This window comes from Amblyomma americanum, chromosome 10 (assembly GCF_052857255.1).
Source record: "Amblyomma americanum isolate KBUSLIRL-KWMA chromosome 10, ASM5285725v1, whole genome shotgun sequence".
In the NCBI taxonomy this organism is placed as follows: domain Eukaryota; kingdom Metazoa; phylum Arthropoda; class Arachnida; order Ixodida; family Ixodidae; genus Amblyomma; species Amblyomma americanum.
The window spans coordinates 99,707,276-99,731,084 of NC_135506.1; the positions used below are offsets into that span (position 1 = coordinate 99,707,276).

At 43.1% G+C, this 23,809-nt stretch overlaps 1 protein-coding gene across 1 annotated transcript in view; it reads left to right on the forward strand.

The window, feature by feature from the left end:
• Positions 1 to 2,198: 2,198 nt before the first annotated feature.
• Positions 2,199 to 23,809, forward strand: part of LOC144108819 (glycine receptor subunit alpha-1-like) — a 91,705-nt gene continuing 70,094 nt past the window's right edge. The window contains exon 1 of the mRNA XM_077642001.1: positions 2,199 to 2,597. The gene's annotated coding sequence lies outside the window, so the exon portion shown is untranslated. The remainder of the gene's footprint in view (positions 2,598 to 23,809) is intronic.

Here is a 23,809-nt window from a genome sequence, read left to right on the forward strand (position 1 = left end):
TGACAATGCGCCAGAACTTTTTAGGATCAGTGGAAAGAATGCTAGGAAGTGTATTGTGAAGAAAATTATTTTTTGTGCTTTTAAGTGCAGTTACGTAAACGGCGTTAGCTTCGCGGTACGCCTCCCATTTTGCGTTACTACCAGACCTTTTCGCAACTCGGTAGAAACGTTTTTTTCGATTGGACAGTCGTTTAAGATAGGAGTTGTACCACGGGGCTCTCGAGTGGGAACAGATTGTCCGTAATGGTATGTATGTATCTGTTAATTCTTTAACCTTGGTAACGAATAGATTCCAGTTAGTATCGACAGAGCGGTCATCAAACCCGTTGCAATAATAATCGATAAATTCGGCGAGTTCCCTGTTAATGGCCTGAAAATCAGCTTTTTTATAGTCGCGGATGTGTTTAGAAATCTTCTCAGCTGGGGGAGTAACGATGCAAATGTCAAATCAGAGCGATAGATGGTCGCTGAGACCAGGTAAGTAAGTGATTTCTGAGGCCATATCGGGATGGGTAGTCAGTATTAAGTCCAGCGTGTTTGCAGTGGTATTAGTAATTCTTGTCGGTTGAGAGACTAGTTCGGAAAAGAAAAAAGTGGAACAAAGGTTTAAGAAATCGGTGCTTAAGTTAGAAGAAGGGTTCTGAACTGGGGTATCAAAAGACCAAGATATGTTAGGAAGATTGAAGTCGCCAAGTAAGAAAACAGGCGCCAGGGGGTGTCGTGTGCAAACAGCATTTATGGCATCGTGCAGATCATCGAGGAAGTTAGCAGAGTGACTGGGAGGACGGTAGCATACCCCGAAAACAATTTTAGAGTGTCCAAGTTCCACGCATGCCCAGACAATCTCGAGATCTGTTGTGATGTTGATAGCGTAAGACCGGAGTGTTTTACAAATGGCAAGTAATACGCCACCACCCTGACGTGACGTGCGGCCGCAGCGATAAAAAGTGTATCGGGATGAGTCCTGGAAAATTTCGGTGTTACGAATGTTAGAATGAAGCCATGTTTCAGTAAGTGCAATAATATCTGCGTTACACGTGTCAGCTACGGAATGAAATGCATCACGTTTGTTTACGATACTTCTTACGTTAGCGAGAAGAACAGATGTGCGTGGTGAAGGCGACGACTGCCCACGTCCCCTCTCGTGATGCTACGGGGCGTTTTCGGTGTTTTGGGCATTTGATGAAGGCGACCGCGGTCGCGGATGTTAATTTCAATTAATTTTATTTATTTATTTCACTTAAACCAACCTCACAAAGACCGCAAGCATACAAAAATTACAAGATCTTGCTCGGGGTTTACCCACTGGAATAGTGCTCTTGCACTAATGACCTAGAGAAAGACGTAGTCATGCTGTCCCAGTCAACAAAGAAATGTACATTTGTTCTCAAGAACATTGTTTATAGAGCATGGCGCCCTGATAAATCTACTGAAATAACTTTTGCGGTATTTACTGAGTTTGGGGAGACCACCGCTTAACTTAAAATTGAGAAAAGTTGAAAATGTGCATTGTATTAAATTCAGGTGCACACTTTGACATGCCTGGACAGCAGAGCGGCTACATTACTCAGTACTGTTGAAACCGGAAAATAAGTATAGATTAAAAAAATGTACTTGTTTCAAATAACACACGCTTAATAAAAAGACGTGGAGAAACTGTATACAATAGGCAACATGTTTTCATCAAAAACCGTAATTGACAGAAAATAATTATAGTGAAAAAAATGCTTTAAAAATATCGTAGTTGCAGGCACAAAACTTCATTTAAAATAACAAAAACTTTTCTCTAAACACAGAAAGAATGAAATTCCATGCCACTTTCATTCTTGCGAGAAATAATTTATTGTCTGTATTCCAATGAGCTTACCTTAACTAAGATTAACTAAGCTGGCAGCCGTCCGGGAGAGTTTGAGGTATGCCGCGCGTTAGACTACGCTCTAGAAGCAAGGCAGCGCAAGAGACCCCTGAGCGTACATGTGGCGCCCTCTCGCCACAGGGACGTGAACAAAAGGTGGATGAGAATTTGGGGACTTCGGACGAAGAAGAAAGAAGGGTGAAGAAATGGGGAAAGGAGAAGCTGAAGGAGAGAAAAAGGGAGCGAGAAAGGAAAGCCTGGGAAAGAGGGAGTTCCGGTGCGGGCTGTTGAGGGAGGAGGGGAGAGCGCTCGATTCCGGCAAGTCTCTTGGCAGCTGTCGGCCACTTCGCGAGGCTCCTTCCGTGCCAGTTCGTCGTGGGGCGCGTGGTTGGAAACCTCCCTGGCTCCTGGAGTGCGCCTTCACTGTGTGGATTGCACTGGTGGTTCGCGCGTCCAACTGAAGCGATTCCTGAATGGATGATTCAGTGTGTTTTTTGCATTGTTATCGTCTTGACACTTTTATCGCAGCGGCGACCGCATTTCCGTGGGTTGTCAGGCTTGCGCCGAAAGAGCTTGCGTCGTCGTCAAGCTTTTCGCGTGTTTGGAACTTCGTCCTCCGAAGACTGTGTGAAGAGATTTACCTTTCCTTCACATCGCCCCTTCTCTCTCGTGGGTTAGACTGAGGAGTAGTGGAAAGAGCCGACCTGTCCCTCCGTCGCATTTCCTTGTCAACGTTGACCTGGTGAGAAAAGTTTTGGCACTAATTATTGTCCAAGCTGTTCTTGGATTTATGCTGCTGTGTTACGTACTTTTAAATGTATTGCAGCCCTCCCAGTTATTTTTTGCATTTGAAGATCAAAAATGTTTTCTAATAAACCACATATATGAATTCTTAGCAAATTATTTTCACTTAACACTAGCAAGCGCATCCTTGCAATGTGTAGGCTGGGACATAAACAAAGCATATCTTATCTTCAAGGACCTTTTCGCAGTTGGCGATGCTTTTTGCAGCTTTATTCTAGAAAGGCAAGATTGCTTATGTTTAATGGGGAGTTGACATATATTCTTATATGGATATACATAATTAATTCACAGAATTATTTTTTACAGGTCATTTGTTTTTTGGCTGTCACTGTCGTTTCCGCTAGAGACCACACAATCCACTGAGAATTTTTGGGGATGAAACTGCTTGACTAATATATTTTTTAGGCATACCGTGCATAGCATTTCAATTGTGGACGGGATTCCCTACAAAAAAATATTTTTTCGTCTCACAGTACTTAAATGTTAGGAAATGCATAGAGATTGTAGTCAGTGTTTCTACAGCGAATATATTTGACTACTTTATTGATTAAGTAGAGCTTGCGCACTGCAGTACGGTTCCATTAGGATTTGAGCCTGGTGATTGGTAAATAGCGCTATACGTTAACATATTTGAACATGTTACCCGTCATGAATATTTTATATCAGAAAAAGATTTGTTGTTTTGTTTGCAACAGAGTAAGTGGGATCTATCTCTTTTTTACTACTTTAGTATCGATGTACGGTATGTGGTTTTTTTATAAAATTAAATATATATATATATATATTTAAGGGAGACGACAATTTTTTTCTGTTAAATGTCTTCATTCAAATACGTGGTCAAAGCGCGACAAAATTAGAAGCTCATTTCTAGAGCTGAATAAAAACTGCGAATCCTGGTTTTGGTAATGTCAGCGCAGTCGTGCCTAGCATAAAGGACTTAGTAAAAAAGAAACAAAAACCTATTATATAGGACAAAAGTTACAGTACGACTTAAATAAAAGGTGCAGAAAGGCAATGGTTTCAGGGCGCGGTTGGAGCACTAACTTCATGCATGGGGTCAACTTTGGCTACACGAGAACAAGCAGATTTGATCCATCTAACTGAAGCGCACAGAAGTTAATTCACAGAGTTTAGGACTGCCTGCAAAAAAAAAAAGGAATGAGAAAGAAAACAAAAAGCCACGAACAATATCCACGGCTAACTTGGTGTCCTTTTTAGATGAAAACGAAACCGTCAATGTTTGCTTCATTTCTTCAACGAACGGACTTAAACGAAAGATGAAGTCTAAGTTTGGCGCTTAAAAAACCGTGGCACCATTCTCTTTACTCCTCAAGCTTGTTTTGGTTTCACCCACTTGAGAAACAGATAATGTGCCCGCTCTTGTAGTGATATGGCTTGTGAAATTGGTCAAAATTAATGGACTGCATTTTCATTCGTGAAGAGATAAGGATCTTCTTTTACTTCTCGCAATTTCATTAAAATGCACTTGAGCGAAGGATAATTTTGTCCAGTAGAAAATAAACACAACCGATTGAGAAAGCTTGCATTTGAAACAGTGCCCTGCGTTCTATTGTAGTCATCGCTTACAGCAAAATATTAATTTCAAACAAATATTTTACAAAGATCCAAAAAGTGACCGATTTTTCAAATTTCTTGCGAGATGTTTTCGCGGCTTTTACATTTAAAAAATTATATGTTCTTCACATGAAGATGCCTCTGAATCTTGACTCCTGCACGCCTTGAAATATTTAGAGAGGATAGATCATTTGAAGTAGATTTTTGAGTGCCGCGATGTTTAAAAATGAGTCTCACAGAACAAGGGCAATAATTTAGGCTCATTCTGGTTAAGAATGTTTCGTGTGAGCAGCGTTAAATGCTCTAGCACATGCCGCTGGTTTGAAAATCTGCGTTAATTGAAGTGCTTCAAGCATTCAAAGGTGATATTTTCCTGCCACTGGAATTTTGGACGAACTGGTTATTGAGATCCTAAATCATACGCTCATTCCGAAGGCCTCCATGCTTTGATTAACTTTTACATTATATACAAACCTGCGCTGCAATCCTGCTAAGAGAATTGTTTTCACTACCACCCTCACTGGCAAAGCAGGAGGTTACCTGTACTGAAGCGGCTTCCAAAAAAAAAATGAAATGTCCAAGCTAACATCAAAACCGGGAATAGGAGTAAACTTGGTTTCCGAACCTGTAGCGCAGTCTGTGAAAACGTCCACCTACTTCTGTTGTCCCCGGCTTCGCTAAGGCACCACGGTCACTCCAAGGTCGATCCCCAGAGGACAAGAACTTGACTTCTTGTCCCTCATCCATGTCGAGCTGAAAAGATGCTACGCACATGATCGGGGCAATATTAATTGGGACTGCACTGTAGCCTTGCTGCACTCTCTCGGCTCGAAACCACAGCCGGAAGTTCTAGGAAGCAAGCACCTTAAATTGAGCATGTTTCTTCCTCTATAAGACATTCATAGTTAATGCATTTCATTCCGTTGCAATTTTCAATGCTATTAACAAAAAACAAAACAAGGGATTTGATTTGTCATCACCGAAACAGTAGGTCCAGCTTGTAGGTGGTTCAGTTGTTTTTTAAAGTATCATCAGTGGCCAGGAAGAAACGATGACCATGAAAAGCTGAGGGATTAGATCATTTACGTTCACGTAAACTTGTGAGGAGACCTGCACAAAATTCTGTCAGTCAGAAAGGGTGGCACCAGCGATAGAAATTGGGACGTTAGAGATCCTTAACATATGAGATTTCCGGGCAAAACTCCTGCGAGTGGAACCCTCATAAACCTTTCATGCAAGATAAACGAGATAAAATAAAAAAGGTCGTTTTGGCTGTCCATAATATCAAGGAACTCTGTAACTTCCGTATATAACTAAAGCGAAGAACATTTGAGAATATGAAGAGAGGAGCATGAGTTGAATTTTTTTCGTAAATAGGCATACATCGAATAAAACTAAACATGACAGCGAATTTGAACTGCCTCTATCGGAACTCAATTATAAGGTTTATTCAATCATAAAAAATAAAAAACAGTTGTTAACCATCAATAATTACGCCAGGAGGCCTGAGATTGAGAACCGCCGAGGACATCTGCTAACAACAAGCACCTTATAAGGTGATAGAAAAGGCAGCAAACAGTGAGAGTATTAGTACTGTGACTAATGTTTTAAACTAGCAGTAGCGAGCAATTAGCCGAACGCTTTGAGAATAAAGCTCTGACTAGTTCATTTTGCAAGTTAAGTGCAGCTTTAAAAAAACCCTTGTGCTGATTGCCTTGAATGGTTGCCTTGAATATTGCCTTTAATGGTCGCCAGGAGTTTTCCAATTTTTATTTTGTTTAATGTATAAAATATGTCCAACGTTCTTTCGAAGTGCATAAAATGGCAAAAACGTGATTGTTTACAGTGAGTGCACTTTATGTAAAGAGAATGTTCATCTGATACGAGTGCTTTCATTCCTGGAAGTGGCAGGTATCTTATTTTCTTTGTTATTCTTGGCACCTTTTTCTATACTGACTCTGAAGAGGTGGTGTTGGGGGCTCAGTATGTCGAAGGAAGGGAGCAAATATAGTATTAAATGAATAATTGAGCAAATAACCACCATGCCAATAATGTTGCAACCACCGGATGTGTGGTTATTATGACCTACACTGCCGGGGTGAAGCGAAAGCTGCTGCTTTTACTTTAAAAGTTGAAACAGGTTGCTGCTTCGAGTTGTGAATATCAAGAAAGGCAGCAGGTCTGAGCAGCTGGCGATATTACACGGCTTCTTCAGTTTAGAAAACAAACATGAAATTAACGTTAACGCACTTTATTTGATTTAAAGCGCATAGGTCAGCAGTGTATACGTTGCTCTAGTCCTAAAGGTTTGTGTACGCGAAACCATAAACAAGGCTCTCCTGCACTTTGCAGAGCACAAAGCTGAAGGCCGAGCCTCGAATTTATTTTTGGCATGACAACTCCTGCGGAGGACGCACTTGTCAATGGATAGCTTCCCGATGAGAATGATTCAGGGATATCGACCTCTTCTTCCATAAAAGAGCGGCATATCACTATGCTCCATCTAAGGCTGACTTTATTTTCTGTCATAAATATGCTTGTCATATTCCCTTTTTCCTTGATACCCCTCTTTTACCCACGCCCATGTCTTACATCTTGATTGCTGGTTTGGACCGCTAAGGGGAAAACACCCAGGAGGCCATTGGAGGGGCGGACCAGGAAGTAGGACACGCGTACAAGAACTATGAGTTGTATATCTTTTGCGAGTCAGAAGTTTGTGTTTTCCTGTGCCCTTCGGGCAGCAGTTTCTTTTAAAGGCACACTAACCACTCGTATAAAGGGAAACCAAACGGAACCCTAAGCTCCGCTCAAAGTTCTTTCCACTATCACGAACGCTTCTTCAGCAAAAGAAAGAAACCTAAAGCAGAGGTGGACCGCGTAAGATCTTTGAGGAGTGATCGAAGTATATTCCTCGACCAAGGGCAAAACATGAACTTTGAACAATTTTAATTTCTTCTTGTCGGGCTTCGATGTTTTTTTCAGGCTATGGCTGGTTAGACAGTTTCCGAGAAAACCTTCTAAGATTAATGAATGGCACATGCTCATGTCGACAACGAAGCTATGCTTTCAAGCTTCTTTTGTCCACTGCGCGCTATACCGACCATTAGTCTCCTTCAAAGAGATCTTCTTGGTGAGCTCAAGCGCACGTTTTCAGGGACTGCGTGCGCTTCAGAACAGCGCCGAAATAGCTGCTAAGCTTAGGATCTTAAGCACTGCCAATCGCTCATCCTTTAAGAAAGAAGAAGAGCGACAAATGACGGAATACTGCACCTGTTTTATTGGCAGTGTGTTCGTCAGGCTGGAACTTGTTCCGCGCCTAGTCAAGCATTTGGCTGCCATCTGTTTTGCGTATACCCTGAGCAAAGTATGAAAAATTTACTGGCCACTCGCCAATTGAGAACGACAGTCGAAACGTGGCGTTGGCCACTGATTTGAGATTATCAGTGTTTCTTTATCCGGTCTCAATAACTAAATTTTCTGTTTCAGTATAGCAGCTCCTTCAATTTTTTAACAGAGGGCAAAGCTTTTATTTCAATCTTGTGTGCGCTCTTGGGCAGCGTTTTGAATTTAGTTCAGAAATTTTGAAGCAGACATGTATTACGGTACAATTGTTTGCTCGGTAGCGCGACAGCTAAGCGTGGAAGCATCAACCAGATCACCTACTTGTATGTCAAGCAGTCAGTGCTGTTGTTGTGAGGGATTTAACGACGTAATCGACCCATGAACTACGTGATACGCTGCAGTAGAGTGCTCAGGATAATTTAGACCAAATATGGTCATGTAACTTGCACAGATACGGAGAGGAGACGGAAATCTTATTGACTTCGCCTGCAATGAACTGCAACTGCTGCGGCCGGTATTTCATACCGTGTCTCTGGGCTCAGCCGGTCAACGCCATATTCGTTCAGCCACGGTAGCAGATCGGATTATTGCTTTCAACGGTTACCTTGTGCTTCGTGCCTCTTATCTTCTCTGGCACCATAGCTGAGGAATGTATGACGGGCGGCACAGCCACGGGGCGCAAAGCGATCAAATATGTAGAAACGAGAGGACATCCGGCATAATGGCAGTGCTATAGGTTCACTATATCAACGCATCGCGCAAAGTGTGAGATAATTCATTTAAACTCACTCTAACCTCCTCTGCACCCGCGCTTGCCCTATGCTCAGGTGCATCAGTGCGAACTTTGAACCTCGTGAATTCGGCCCGCGCACGTGAAAAACTAGAGATATTGAACAAAAGTAAGTTACGTGCGGAGAGCTCCAGGCACAGAAGCATCATGACTGTGGCCGTTGAAGATACTGTGCTGCGTAGTGATCACTGACGGCACATCATGTTCTACACGTATCAATTCATAATGATGCCCTTGGTCACCTCAATTCTTCTTTTAGATCACTTTATTTTAATTGGAAACCCAAAATTGGGTGTCACATCAGGAGAACTCTCTCGTACACATATGGGTGAGTTACCGTAGCTAACTTTTGTCAGATGACAAAAAGAAATTCGTGCAACTTGGCTGGCTTTGAGCAGTAATCGGCCGCATTACGGAGTCAGAGAGTATTGCAGCCATTCTGACATGCTAGTAGAGATCCATGTTAGCATAAGGTGAAGGGTACAGGTTTTGTAAACAGCATGGAAAGGCTCAATGGTCATACAGTTGAACCTCCTTTTAATGAAGTTGAAGGGGCCCGGCGGTTGTTTCGTTAGTGCTCGTATTGACCGAGCTTGCAGGGGAATGGCAAATCATTTATGATATCCATTATTTCATTAAAACCGCTCCGTGATAAGGAGGTTCGACTCTATAACTGGTAAAAATTTTCACGCGTCCAAACATCACTAACTCCTCCTAACCTACTCGTTGATGGTTCATGGTAAATGCAGGAAGCGCGGAGAAAGTTGGCGAATTTTGCCGTCTACATTTGTTCCTTTTCATTTATTACATCACGAACACATGATTAACCTCGTGTAGCATTAGTTTGGAAGCTCTGGTGTTCTCTCCTTCAGTAGTATAGCAGAATTATATGGCGTCAATGGCTTACACATTCAAAAGACGACACTCCTGAAGACACCCTTGCTTATGGAATTGCAAGCAAGAGCAGCTCTTGTCTTGCGAAAGCTTTCTTACTGCTGGCGTTCTTGGCTTTTGCGACGGATTTTTAATGAAAAATCATTACTAGACCCATTACGACAACTGCTGGCGGCGTGTGTGTCTACTTTCTGATGGTACAGAAAATTCAAGCTATGGCAAGAGAAATGTAAGAAAACTACGTCGACGTCCTCAGTTGACCGTATGACGCACACAGCAAGCCGAGCACCACCACTTAAGACAATCCTACTCATGTCGTTCGTCTATATGTACTCGCCAGTGGCCGACCTTCATGTGGAGCCAGTTTTTCTGACGTTCGTACCAAAACTGTGGCGCGACCGTTTATCGTACAGCGCTCCGGGTGGCGCTATCCGCTTTCCCGTTCCATATACCTTACATGTGCTAGTTAAGTTTGAAGATAGTTGCGACAGGGACTCGAACCGACGACATAGGCACTTCAGCAGCATACCTTCCCGAAATTTCGTATAAAAGTTGCGATGCAATTGTTCGTCGTACAGCGTTCCGGTGCGTGCCATAGGCGCGCGTGTGTGTGTGGGAGGTGTCATAATTTAAAAAGACAAAAGAAACTCTTAGCCTGATATACAGTTCACAAACCGTGAGACTTAAAACTGCTTACCTGTCGGAATGCGAAAGCACGTCATGAAAAAAAGACGTTTACAAAGACGTTTACAACGACGTTTACAAAGACGTTTACTTTTTTTGGAAAAAAGTAAACGTCTTTTTTACATAACATGCTTTCGCATTTCCACACGTAAGCAGTTTTAAGTCTCTATGCAGAATCTTTTTGTTTACTTAGGGACTATTGGTCTATATTCACGTTCACAGGTCCTCCCTTAATGAGCGCCCTTTTGAATAAGGATCTAGATGGCATCGGTTTAGGCAAATACTTTATGACGTATGCTTTTTTTCTTAACTGCCTGCAGAACAATACTTTTGACAATTTCGGATGACTGCTTGTTGAGCTGGTGAGTTTAAACATCCAATGTGCGGAATTTCGTATTTTTTCGCAAATGTTTCATCACGGTTTGTAGCAAAGTCTAATTCGTTTCTTATTTGTAAATATTTCATTCATCGTCTATAATTTCAAGCAAGTTTTCAAAAATAGGCAGCAGGGGTAGTGTGTAATGCACATAGCTTTTTGAACACTCAAATTAGTCCCCTCTCATACTCTTAAGAAAAACGAAAGAAGTACCAGAACTCAATCCCAGCGAAAATGCTGGCACGCTCCTTAAGGAGCAAAGGTCGTAAAGATCTCCTCTTAGCTGAAGACCATGAAGCTTTTTGTGAATAGTTGAGAGCAGTTTAGGGTGGTATGAGAGTGTGTAACCAGATTTTTGTGTAGGGTATAAGCCCATTTCAGACATCCGCTGCCGACAATAAAAACGAATAATGAAAATGGGTATGGTTAAAGGTTTATGACTTCCTTTCTCGTTCCTTTTCTTGCAACAAATTGCAGAAAATGATGTAATTTATGGCACACAGAGTTTTATAGTTAGAGAGGTGCGTGCTTCAGTTGCGTAGACGAGAGGATCAGCTTAGTTAGAGCAAAAAATCCAGCCTTACAAGCGAGCTAGAGCCTGCGTAGTATGGCACCATAGCACCTATAATGACGGTCCCCCGGATAATTTATCATCCTACCCCGCGGTCGTGTCAATTATGCCAATGCACACATCCGCACAGCGTTCATCCTACGTTGAAGTATTGACAGATCAATTAAGCACCGTGGAGACACCCGCTGTCGAGTCGTGCCTCCGGTTAGTTTATTAAACTGATGGCTCTTACGCACTGCACATCTTCCTAGGCGCTCTGCGCATGTGACACGCGACAAGTTGCGCGCCAAGTTTTCGTCAGCTCAAATTACTGTCCTAACTTTACGAACGTCAAGAATAGCACTTACCCCGCAAGGACGCAAGTTTTTGCGGCAAGCACTGAAAGCTACCGCTTTTTAGAAATTGCCGGCGGGGAGTTATGTGTTGATATTTTGGAAAGACAGTCTAAATATTTCAGAGACCTGTTTGGCAGTTTTAGCAAGGCTGATGTCGATCTCCTCAGGTGTATTATTTGAACCCCGAAGTTTAAATCATTTTATTAGTAATACTCTCGAAGTGAGTTTAACAAAAAGAGAAACCAGCAAGCACATTTATAGCGGACCGTAGGAAAGTGTCGCACCGGCACCTCGCTATAATTTTGCACCAAAGCTGGCATGCAGACTTCCTAATGTGGTTTAAAAGCGGGGCACTGAACTCAATTTTTCACTGTTATTATTATTATTACTTTCTGTTTCTCAGCTTGTTGCCCGCCCAGTCACGAATGAATATAAAATAGGTGAAAAAATGTCAAAATCTGCAGCTTTTTAAACAACATCCCTAATCACAGAGAAAAATTAGTGTACCGACCATGATAAATGACTCTGCAATTCATGGCTGTTCATCTTAAGTCCGCATAGTGACTATCACCTGCTTCAAAGATTTCAGCTATTTTTGTTTTTATTTGTTTTGGCCGCCATCATTAAGTAAAGAGATATTTCGTTTAGGCACTTTACTGTGGTGCTGCAAACAAAAGAAGAAGAAGAAACATGCATTCTTCCAAGCAACACGGGCGCTTACGCGATACGTGGAGATGGCCATCGTAATATCATTTTTTTTATTTCTCAAGCCTAGATTGAGATTGTCACACGCTCTCTGCAGCAAAGGCTTCGCTATTTAACAGTCAGTCATTCGTGGAAGGCAATTTCAAACTGTAACTGAAACTCGCAAAAAAAAAAGCCATATACACTTATGGCACCAGCGTGAGCGAAGATATATGAAGAAATCCTGCAGTCAACCAGCAGGAGAAGATGGCTAAATTTTCAAATTCTTTTCTTTGTGCCGTTAATCAAAGAGAAATCAGCAGAGTAATAGTTTTTGCCACAAGATAAAGCTATATTAAAAAGCTTAGTATTCATACTTTGATACCTGACGACTTTTTTTAAGCGAAATTTATTGCCCCAGGGCATCAATGATGGGTGTAGGTGTGATGAATGATGTTGTAGAGATTAAATGAATGGAAAAAGGTTAGCTGATTTGATGAAGTCCAGTTGGGAACGATGGTACGGTCCTTCTGACGACTTTTCTGTGGACGTTTCTTGCCCAGCTTCAGTAGAAGTTGCGGGAGCGCTGTTAAGGAACAGAAATCGGTGCCGTTCAGGGAACAAAACGAAGAATTTTCGCTATGCATCTGGACTCGTTAGAGTGCCTCATGTTACCATTGTAACAAGTTACCATTTAACATGAGGAGTACGGTTCGGTATGCGATGGTGCTCAGCGGTTGCGTTCAGCATACATACGCCGTCATTGTACAGTGCACGCTCATTAGAAGGCACGATGCATATAAAACACCTCGCTTATGTCCTATTTGTTCTCCTTCCACGCGCCTTGTAAACGATAAGTACTTAGGGCGCATCTGGGAGATCCCGAGGAGCTGTATGCGTTTGTTTCTAACTTCGCCATGGCACCTGATTGCTTCTGGCATTCCTGCTTTAAGCACGAAAACTCGGATTCTAGTGTGGTCACTATGACTGCACATTGGCTTAAGAGCGATACAACACCGGAGATTCCGTTACTCTATGTACAAGATGCTTAGTGAAATTGTTCTCGTGCTGTCTAGTGCGGCATGCCTCAAAGCCTACGATCGTTCTGTAATAATGACGAATTCAAGAAAGAATAAAAGACCCGATCAATCGATCCAACAATCGTTAAATGAAATAATCAATTGTTAAGTAATTAGTTATTTTTAGCACCAATAAATAATTTTTATTATTTCTAATGCAGTTTACTATCTTCAATTCCGCTCATTACTTTTCTTAGAGACCTTTTAAATCTCCAGCACTTTCATTTACGCTTCTATCATGTCCTCTGAGTCCATTATCCTTCACCTGAAATTAATGATAATGTCAACCATAGCTCGAATGGACATTTTTATTGCGACAAAAACCTGAATCGCAGAGGCTTGTGGAACGCCAAGGAGTTGAAAGCAAAGATGGTGCACTTAACAACGTGGAAGTCTCGCTCAGTCTCAGGCATGGCATTGTTGAAGCAGTGAGCTGAAGAGTGGGGACCTCAGGGATGTAAATAGAGAGAGAGAAAAAGAACGACGGAAAAGAAGGAAGGTTAACCAGGCGATACTCAGTGACCTAACCTACACTCGGGGTGAGGAACAAAGGGAAAATAGAAGGAAAAAAAGAGCGGCAACAAACTAAGTTTAAGACTGGGCTGCTACAGTCTCTCGGAGTTGCTTCTCGGCTAGCCGTGACTAACCCGAAGATGCGCTTAATGTTTCATGTGGGAGCTAGGCAAAATTCGGTCAGTCCCAGAGATCCTCGTGATATAAGGATCATGTATACGTGACATTGTTCAAGCAGAACGACATTGTTCAAGCAGAAGACAACATTGAAGACTTTGTGGCAGTCACCCCAGCGATCGATGGAACTTCTCGATTTCTCGATTTCTTGGGTTCTCCTACCACTTCCATTCGGCGTGGAATTTTTTAACCATGAGTAATTAAAAATGGCGGCCCCCATAGTAAACCGATATAGCAATATAATTGTAGATTGATTGGTGACGTTAATAGTATATCGATTTGGTGATTGGTGACGTCACTTATAAATCCAAGTTGTCAAATTCGTAATTCTATTGGTCTACCTCACTTTATTCTCATTCGTATTAATTCTAGTAATCCAAACATCTAACGCTCGTTAATTGAACGTCTTCCAGACGCTGGCGGCTTCTTTTTTTAATCAACTAAACGATAGGTAATGGAGCATAGATGTGGTGCTCTTAAGGTGTTTTTCAGGGCGTCTAAAAGCAAATCTCCTTTCCATTGCCCAGCAGCAGTCTAAGAAAAAGCGCTCGCATAGCGGCTCTCACATTGATGTCACATATGCATGCGCGTGTCTTCATCATCCTGTATTAAAAATAAACAAACACATTCCAATTCCATAACGCCCGCAGCCTGTACAAAGAAGGCAATTCGACGCCTGAAGTAAGAACCAGCACACTCTGTCGGCCGCGTAGCAAGTAAACAGCGTGAGTGCTTTGACAGCTTGTAGTCCTGAACTTGCGGCTTACAATGGGTGCACGCAGACTGAGTGCATACAGTATGGGAGGCTAAAGCTTCGGCACGCGTATCTGCGACTAACCTTCCACTCCGTCGACTGTTTGGCGCTTTTATATTTACGAGGCTCTCCGCAGTGTCGGCTATGATGGCCCGCTGTTTTTCTCGTATTTCGACGGTAATTGCCCATCGAGGAGACGAAATGGCGTTCTTTCACCAATAGATCACTTGTCGCCGCTGGAAGCATTTTCGAGTGGTGGCGGCACGTGTACCACTCATTTACGCGATTTTCTTGATTAGAAAACGTTGTTTTCGATAAAAATTGCATATTTGATATCAGGTGAGCCTATCCTATCAGTCTAGCCTCATTTAGTGTTCCTATTTATTGTCCATTTAAAGGGAGGCATTTCTTCAGGAAGTCTGAGTACGTATTCTCGACCGAAACAGCCGAGTATCCGGGGCTATTAAATGCAAACACTTGCGCATAAATATTTCTCAGTCCGTTGTGATTTGACTTTGATTCTATGTAGTTTAACGTCCCAAACCGACTCAGGCTGTGAGAGAAGCCGTATTGAATAGGTCCGGATAATTTCAACCTCCACTTCTTTACCCTGCAGTGACATCGCACATTACACGGGCTTCTAGTACTCTGCTTCCCTCGCAACGCGACCGCCGCGGCCGGTAACAAACCCGCGTCTTTCGGGTCAGCAGCCGAGCGCTATAACCACTGCGCGATGGAGGTGGCTTGAGCGTGTAATGAAAGTCTTACTTCAAGAAGATACGTGTGGCTAAAACTTTTAGTAAGTATGCCATGGCCGCAGAAAAATATTTTGCGCGCACCTGAGTGCATGTGCAGAATTGAGTGAAGCCTATCTGCTGTAATCATGGCATTAAGAAGAGCTACATTTTGTTTGCATCGACTTGCCGATTTTGTTGAAACGGTTTTCTAATGGAAAGCAGCTTCTAGGTACTCGCAGCCAATGGGCAGAGACGACGAAAGATCATGATTTCATACAAAAATTAATAACTGCATGCCTCCCACTCCCATAAAAGTATGTTCTCTGCTCTCTTCGCATATCCTTCGATCGAATCGTACTTCGGTGCGAATGCGCTCCCGACCGCTTTTGAGGGAAGGCAGACGAGCGTGTGATCGCGAATGCCTTACAACGTCTACGTGCGCGCGCGCGCGTGTGTGTGTGTGTGTGTGTGTGTGTGTGTGTGTGTGTGTGTGTGTGTGTGTGTGTGTGTGTGTGTGTGTGTGTGTGTGTGTGTGTGTGTGTGTGTGTGTGTGTGTGTGTGTGTGTGTGTGTGTGTGTGTGTGTGTGTGTGTGTGTGTGTGTGTGTGTGTGTGTGTGTGTGTGTGTGTGTGTGTGTGTGTGTGTGTGTGTGTGTGTGTGTGTGCGTGCGTGCGTGCGCGCGCGCGCGTTTATTGGTTTCTTTAAGTTTTCACGTGACGCCAACAAACCTCCCGACGAAAGCGGCTTGTGGTATTCCTAAGAATTGCCGGTATAATAATAATAATAATAATAATAATAATAATAATAATAATAATAATAATAATAATAATAATAATTAGTTTTGTGGGGAAAGGAAATGGCGCAGTACTGTCGCATATATCGTTGGACACCTGAACCGCGCCGTAAGGGAAGGGTAAAGGAGGGAGTGAAAGAAGAAAGGAAGAGAGAGGTGCCGTAGTGGAGGACTCCGGAATAATTTCGATTACGTGGGGATCTTTAACATGCACTGACATCGCACAGCACACGGGCGCCTTGGCGTTTTTCTTCCATAAAAACATTGCCGTTATGCAGGTTATTGTTTTTTTTTTCACTCTGCGTTTGTTAACCTGGTACTCGGAGCACGTTTCGCTGCATATCTTTTTAGAGACAGCGAACATCTTGTGTTTTGTCCTCAAGTTGCGAAAAATAAAAAGCAGAAGAACGAAAGTACCTTTTTGTGTCTTTTTTATCTCCTTTGCCCGTTCTTATTCGTAAATAAATTGCGGTGAATGACGTAGTTTACTGCATGCATAGTTTTATGTTAGAAAGGTCTGCAATTCAGTTGCGTAGACGACAGCATCGGCGTTGTTAGGGCACAAAATCCAGCCTTACAAGCCAGCTGGAGCTTTCGTAGCATGGTGCAACGGTGGCTATAACGACTCTCCCCTGGATAATTTATCGCCCTAGCCCGTGGTCGTGCCAATTATACCGAGGCGCTTCCCGCACTTTGGTTGTACTACGTTGATGCATTCGTAGATCAATTAGGAATTGGGAGGCACCCGCCGTCTAGCCGTCCCTTTGGTTAATTTATTAACCGGCCATGTCCTACAAAATGCACATCTTTCTTGGCATTCCACGTGTTTGGCACCTGCGAAGTTTCGCAACTAGCGCTCAACTCAAATTGCTTTCATAATTCATCACTGTCATGAACAGCACTTATCCTGCAAGGATACAATTTATTTCACAAATGAACGGTAGAGAGTTCTGAAAATGCGGTCAGAAACGTTGTGTGTTGATATCTTGGAAAGAGTCTCTGAATATTTAAGAGAGCTGGTCGGCAAGTTACTTTAGTCTGATGTCGATTCGACTCTCCAGAAGGGTGGCATGCGGCCCTTAATAGCCAAAATGCTTTTGTTGAAACGGTGTCTACCCAGCGCCGGGATGCCGTCACCGGACTAAGATGTGCTTTGAAGTTAAGAGGCAAGGAACAGGAGAGGTTTAACTGAACAAACAGAATTAACTGATGCTTAATTCAAGCTTGTTGATGAAGCACCTGGCTGATAATACCCCCGGCTGAGTACGTGTTCGAAAACAAGAATACGGCTCGCGGAAAGCATAGGCTTGATGTTTTGATGCTACAGGTAGTCAGTTCGTGTGTTTGTTTTGTCTGCGTATTATAATGAAGGTAACACATATGATATGACCCGGTACATATCTACAAGTTTTCTTGTGAGCTAAGACCAACAAAATAATGAGGAGTCTAATGCAAGCTTGACTGCAGTTTTTGGGGTGCATTTTGGCTGTAAGCAGAAGCACTTTTCACACAATTTCTCTATCGTGAAAGCTACGGGCGAGCTTGAAACTACAACTCTGTGACCTTTATGTAATCAGGAGGAGCATGAGCGGTATATTTGCAATCGGGCTCGAAAATTCAATTTCACTGTATTATCTACCAAGCCGTGTTTGCTTTCTTGGCGACGTAAGTATTTTCTGAAGCCTAATATTTGGACTCTGTTTTCTGCTCTGGAAACATGATATAAACAAGCACGCTTAATTTTTTTTTTGGCAGTACTTTAATGTCAGCAAGCATGTTTAGATCAGAAGCAAGGCAAAAGCTGCACCCTCACCCTGGGAAGAAGTTTTATGCCTACAGGCATGCAGGCTTCCTGGTGTGGTTTATAAAATGCATAGAACTCTCTTCCTATTGTGACTATTATTTTATCTTATATTTATATCTCAAAAATGTACTCGGTCATAAATGAACTATTATTCAGTTGGAGAAAAGTTTCAATTTTTGATGTTTTTTTAAAGATAATTCATATATTGAAGTGAAAAAGTTCAACCGTTGATAGTAAATATTACAGCAATTTACGCTGATTCATCATACATCCACGTTGCGCCAATAATCTGATATAAATATCTCAGCTATTTTAGTGCCCTAGCACATACAGTGGCCATTTCCCGCATTTAGCCGTTGTGTGTTTGCCCGTTTCTCTGAAGCCGGTTTTGTGGCGGGATGCTCACCTGCCCACCGAGTGGTGGGAGGAGCAACCTGGATCACAACCCAACTGAAGCAAATCAAGTCCACCGATGGCAAAACCTGCCACAGAAAGGTTTTGGTGCTTCGCATTACCGCTACACCACTGCGCCAGGAGGGGTAGGAAGTCTCTCAGGGATCTTTGAATGGAGAGGTAGAGCAGTTCCAGATATACGAATATTATCCCAGCATCGCTATCCGTACAACTGCCATCCGTGAACAATGGATCTGAACACCGGAACCGAAGTGGAAACGGAACTGCTAGCGAACCTATTTCGCATTTGGCCTAAATACGCAAATCGACCATCATTTTTTTATTGTTATGCATTTTCGCCACAACTCAATACGTAAAAGAAAATTATTTTCAGACCTCTTATTGAGTTGGTGCATAAGAAATAGGCGAAAGAAAGCGCACACCCTTCGGAACCACACCGCTGATTGCGTAATTCGTGGAGGCGGCCAGCATGAAAGCAGTTTTTTGCATTTATCTTCTGCGCCTTTCTTGAGCTGCTCTTACGTTTCCTGGGTATCGTCCGTGTTCTCCCTCTGTCTTTTGTTTTTCAAAGCACATTCTTCCACATTAACAACTGCGCCATTAGGGGCACATTATATTCCAACAGCAACCGAAACTTGAAATAAAAACAACCCATATATACATTTGGCGCAGGATTGACCGAAGACATTTGCGGAAAGCCAAGAGTCAAGCTACAAGAAAGCATAAGATATTGTTTCAGTGTTTTTTTCTTTATAAAAAAAAGAAACTTTTCACATGAAACAGGGCAACATTTAAAAACTTCGCATTTATGCTGCCATTTCTTCCAACTTTCCGCTTAAGGTTTGCTGTCCACTGTCAGATGTAGTTTCGGCAGCGCTGACATGGAAGAGAAATTACTGTCCTCCACGAAAACAAACGGTGGAATTTTCTCCTACGTTCCCGAGGGTTGTCCGGCATTGCATGTGACGCTGCTTTGGGACCGCAATATTCAAAGACACGTCACCAATGCGCAGCGCACACTCAGCACGAGGTGTAACTCATGTAAAATACCTCCCTAGAGTCCCTACAAGCTCTTCCTATAATGTCTCCCATATGTTCAGCTCCCATTCGCTCTGGAAACCCAAAGTATTTACAGCGCCTGTTTAGGAGACAATGAAGAGACAGCCAGTGTTTTTTTTCTAGCCTCGCATGGGACCGATTAGCTTTGGTAGTCCTACATTGAGCCTAGTGGCTCGGATCCTACCGTGTTCGTGAAGGCTGCGCTTCGATTTAAGCGTGATGCGAAAACACGAGAGTCTGTCAGGTGCTGTATAAAGGATGTTTATTGAAATTGATTCAGTGCTCTCTACATAAGCAGGGCTCAAAGCCAACAGTTGCTCAGTGGCACGTAGTACGACAATACCAATTGTTGGGCGAGTTGGTGCTCACGATAATGCATAACTGCGCGACAAACGGCACAGAGAGAGAGAGAGTGAAGAGATGACACAACACAGAGCGCTCTGTGTTGTGTCCTCTCTTCTCTGTCCCGTCTGTCGCGCTGCTATGAATTATTGTGGGCACGTAGTAAGTAATTTATCAAAGAAAGAATGGAATTACAAATCAATAGATCAGACCATCATCAATGAATCAACTCATATCTATAATGAAGTAATTGCATAGCTAATTTTTATTGAAGAACTTTTTCTTCTTTATACAGTAACCAACTTTAGTTTCTCTTCTCATCGGCTTCTTATCACTTTTTTTTCGTCAACCCGTCATCCACCTATCCTAAATATTTATGAGATGGCGAGCCACCGCTCGAACGGATGTATTTAATCCAGGAATCATGGACACAGGGGTTTGTGGAACACGGAGGAATTGATAGCGACGGTGTCGATGACCTTAAAAATGTGGAATCCTCACTCAGTTTCAACCAGATGCAGCGTTGAGGCAGCGGCAAAGAGCTAGGACGTCCTCCAAATAAGAGGCATGTGACTCGCCGGGCTTCTGCAGGCTTTAGACCAGTTGCCTCTGGGCAATCTGTGAGCGACGCGAAGGTGTGTTGAATATTTCGCGTAGCGGCTGCATGAAAGTTGGCCAGTCGGAGTAGTCGTCGTGATTTAAGGACCACGTCTCCCCGACATCGGTCACGCTGAAGATGGCATACGAGTGTTCACGCGACTCATCCCAGAGATTGAACGAACAAACCCTTTTTGTTGGCATCCAGACAGCCGTCGAGGTCTTTGCAACGAAGCACGTTAAACATCTGAGGACCATACTGGCGGATGGTAACGGTCCAAGCCGGGGAAGCCTCATCTGCAGAGGTGGGCGACAGCATTGAACTGGTTTTGATGCCCTCCTGCACACCGGAGCATGGTAGACTGAAATGACCAACCGAACACAGCTCGGCGATGGGCGGAAGGCTGAGGTCAAAGTGAGGGGTTGTGGATTATAAAGGCGCCTCCACCACAGGTGAGCCACCGCTCGAACAATCGTCCTTATCCTGAGAGCAGCCAGGCACACAGCACTCACTCCCGAGATGAAAGAGGCGAAAGTTCGCTCACCGCACTCGCTTTATAATTAAATATTCGTAATCTTGCTGCCCATTTTCTTGCTTTCTTCTCAACAATCTTTCAAATTCGTAGTACTATGGTTTTCTAACGTTTCGCGTCTATTCATTGGCCGCATCTTTTTTACTGATATTCTGATGGTAACATTGAAGTTTGCTTTAGTGCCACTCGTGGGTTATTTGAATTTTTTATTAGGATTTGGAAAAAAATACTCACTCTCGCAGCTATTTGTGGGAATGCTCCTTTCCTTGTGAATGTTCTGTCATCCTCTAAATTACCCGGTCAAGAACTACGCATAGGGCAAGTGTCACTGAAGGCCCCAGAACAATGATTTGCAAACAGTGGTTTTCCCGAAAAAGGCAAATCGCACGATAGCTACACAATAGACATGCATCAATGCTTTCTTACGGCATGAAACGCTTCAATTGCGGCCTGCATGCCAGAAAGCTAGAGCGTTTTTTGTAGAGTGAGAAACAAGAATGCTTTATATTTCTTTTGTAATAGCACAAGAAATAACTCAGGAGTCGAGCTATATACGTCTAATAGTGGAGCGCTTTTCATATAGTAAGCCTATAGTTAGGTTCGATGCTGGTGCCAAGAAATTTAAATGAACGTAGCGGCCACGTTTACCAATAATTTTGATCATCCCGATGAAAGCTAACAGAAGAGATGTATTAAAGCAAAACAGCTGTGGGTCAAGTGGGCACACTGCATTTCACATTTTTCTCAATACAGAGGGTCTCTTGCTTGCGGAAACAGCGCTTCGTTTCATTAATTAAACTTTTTAACTGGCCCTTAGCATTGCCATTAAGATGAACTTCCTTACGGGTCCACTGCATTTCGTCATGATGTTTACAATTTATTACATTTTTCTGGAATACAGTGACACACAGTAGGTCAATATTCAAAAAAGGAATGAGCATGTATCTCAGTCTGAAAAGTGCCTCCCACAGTTGAACAGATTTTGAATGTGTAACTGGTTTGATTTTCTATGGTGGTTTAGCACATTGTAAAATTTCCTAGCTCCTGTCCTTTTTGTGTGTACGTGTCTGGCAACAGTAATCAGGCAATGAGATTGCCTACTGAGCTGCACAATCGAGCCGTTACGCCACCCATAAAGAAATAAGGTTCTAAGCTTATACAGATTTAGAGCTTTAGAGAATTCATTTCTTCCGGAAGTCTGAGTAGGTTTTCCTACAATAAACAGCTGAGCTTCGAGGGCTGTGAGCTACTAACACATTTTTATTAGCATAACTGAGCGGGTTATGAACTGGACGTCTTGAATTAAGAACTTGTGCCTAAAACTTCTCATCACTACGAAGTTGTGGTATCAAAAAAAATTTGCGTGCGCCAGGACAAGTTTTTACAATAATTTGGAGGCTAAATGCGGTATTGATGGTCATATAAAAAGCCGCATTGTGTTTCCATCGAACGCCGGATGTCGATGAAGCTGTCGTCGATGGAAAGCAGCATGTTAGCCGCCGCGGTGGCTGAGTGGTTACGGATCCCGGCTGCTGGCCCTAAAGGCGTGGGTTCGATCTCGGCCACGGTGGTTTAATTTCGATTGAGTCGGAATTCTAGTGGCTCATGTACTGTGCGTTTTCTGTGCACGTTTCGGAGCCCTTCACTACGGCGTCCCTCATAGCCTGAGTCGTTTTGGGACGTTAAACCCCAATAAACCAAATCAAACCAAGCCAAAGCAGCTTCTTAGCACTCGCAGGCTCTTAACCGGGACCTTTGAAGATCGTGCTTTTAAGAAAAACTGATCAGTACATGCGTGTTCCAAAAGTATATATTAAAGTACATTTCTGCCTACTCCTCCCTAAAAGGATTATTCTGCGCTATCTTCGCATATTCCAAGGAATCGTATCTTGGCGTGAATGCATACCAGGCCGCTTTTGAAGGCCGGCAGTCATGCGTGTGATTGCGAACACTACCGCATCAGCGCGTGCACGTATGGGACGGTGTTTCTAACTTTGCCCCTGATAACGAGGAACATCCTAACGGAAGGAAATAGTTGTAATGCAGAGCTGTGCCTTGATGCGCTTTGGTTTTCTTTCCATTTCTTCGTCTCTTGTACCGGTACTCGGAGCACGTTTCGTCTACGCATGCCTTTTGGAGACTATGAACATCCTGTACGCGCTCTTTTCCTGTGTGTAATATTGTCTTTTCTTTTTGCCCGCGGCTTCAACTTAAGATTGATTTTTGTTTATTTATTCATTATTTTACTCGAGGCAACTTCTCATTTTTGAAACCTGCCACGTATTCACGGTACACATGTAACGAACAGTGCAATGAGGCACTGAAAATGGGCTAGCCCCAGTGCGGTGCAAATCTTGGCCGTAGATGATGTTCTCCAAATTTATAACTCGCACTAACTTAGCGGTACATGAGAGTCTCATTTCAATTCGATTAAGTGGAATAGTATTGTCACGCACCGATCCACATACGCAGCTGCCTCCCATAGGCAGGATTGCGATTGCAAGCGATTTGAATCGTTAAAAGATTTAGTTTAAAGTCAGTAGATTGCTGAAGAAATGTAGTGGTCGATTTTCAATTCTCAGCAACTAGCATGCAAAATATAGTTATGCATCATGTGGAACACCTCCGCAGTTGAACTGATTATCCCTGAAACGAAGCTTGAGTTTGATAGGAGCCTAGCGTGACAGCTCGTATGCGGCACACATGAAAAGAGTGCGTGACCACATGCGCACGGCATTGAATGCAAGGTACACAGGCGGAGTTTTTTGCTCGGGACAGATATTTATTGATGCCGATTTCTCTCGCGTAGAGTAAGGTAAAACTTCACTCTCAGAAAGCCATCTCGCTCCGGAAAAACACTCCTGCGTGGAAGGCGTCTTCACAAGGTAACCCTGCGGCCTTCTGAATGTTCAATGACCTCGCCCCAGTGTCGACCGATCTATTCCATGTAGGCACATGAAGGATCATATAAACGAAACAGCCGAGCGTAAGCGGATGCGCAAAGCCTTCACCCAGTCCCAGTGTCGCTCTGTCTTGAACAAGACACATGGCCTGATGACATTTTTGAGGTTCCTGCGCAGACAACGAATACGAGGGAG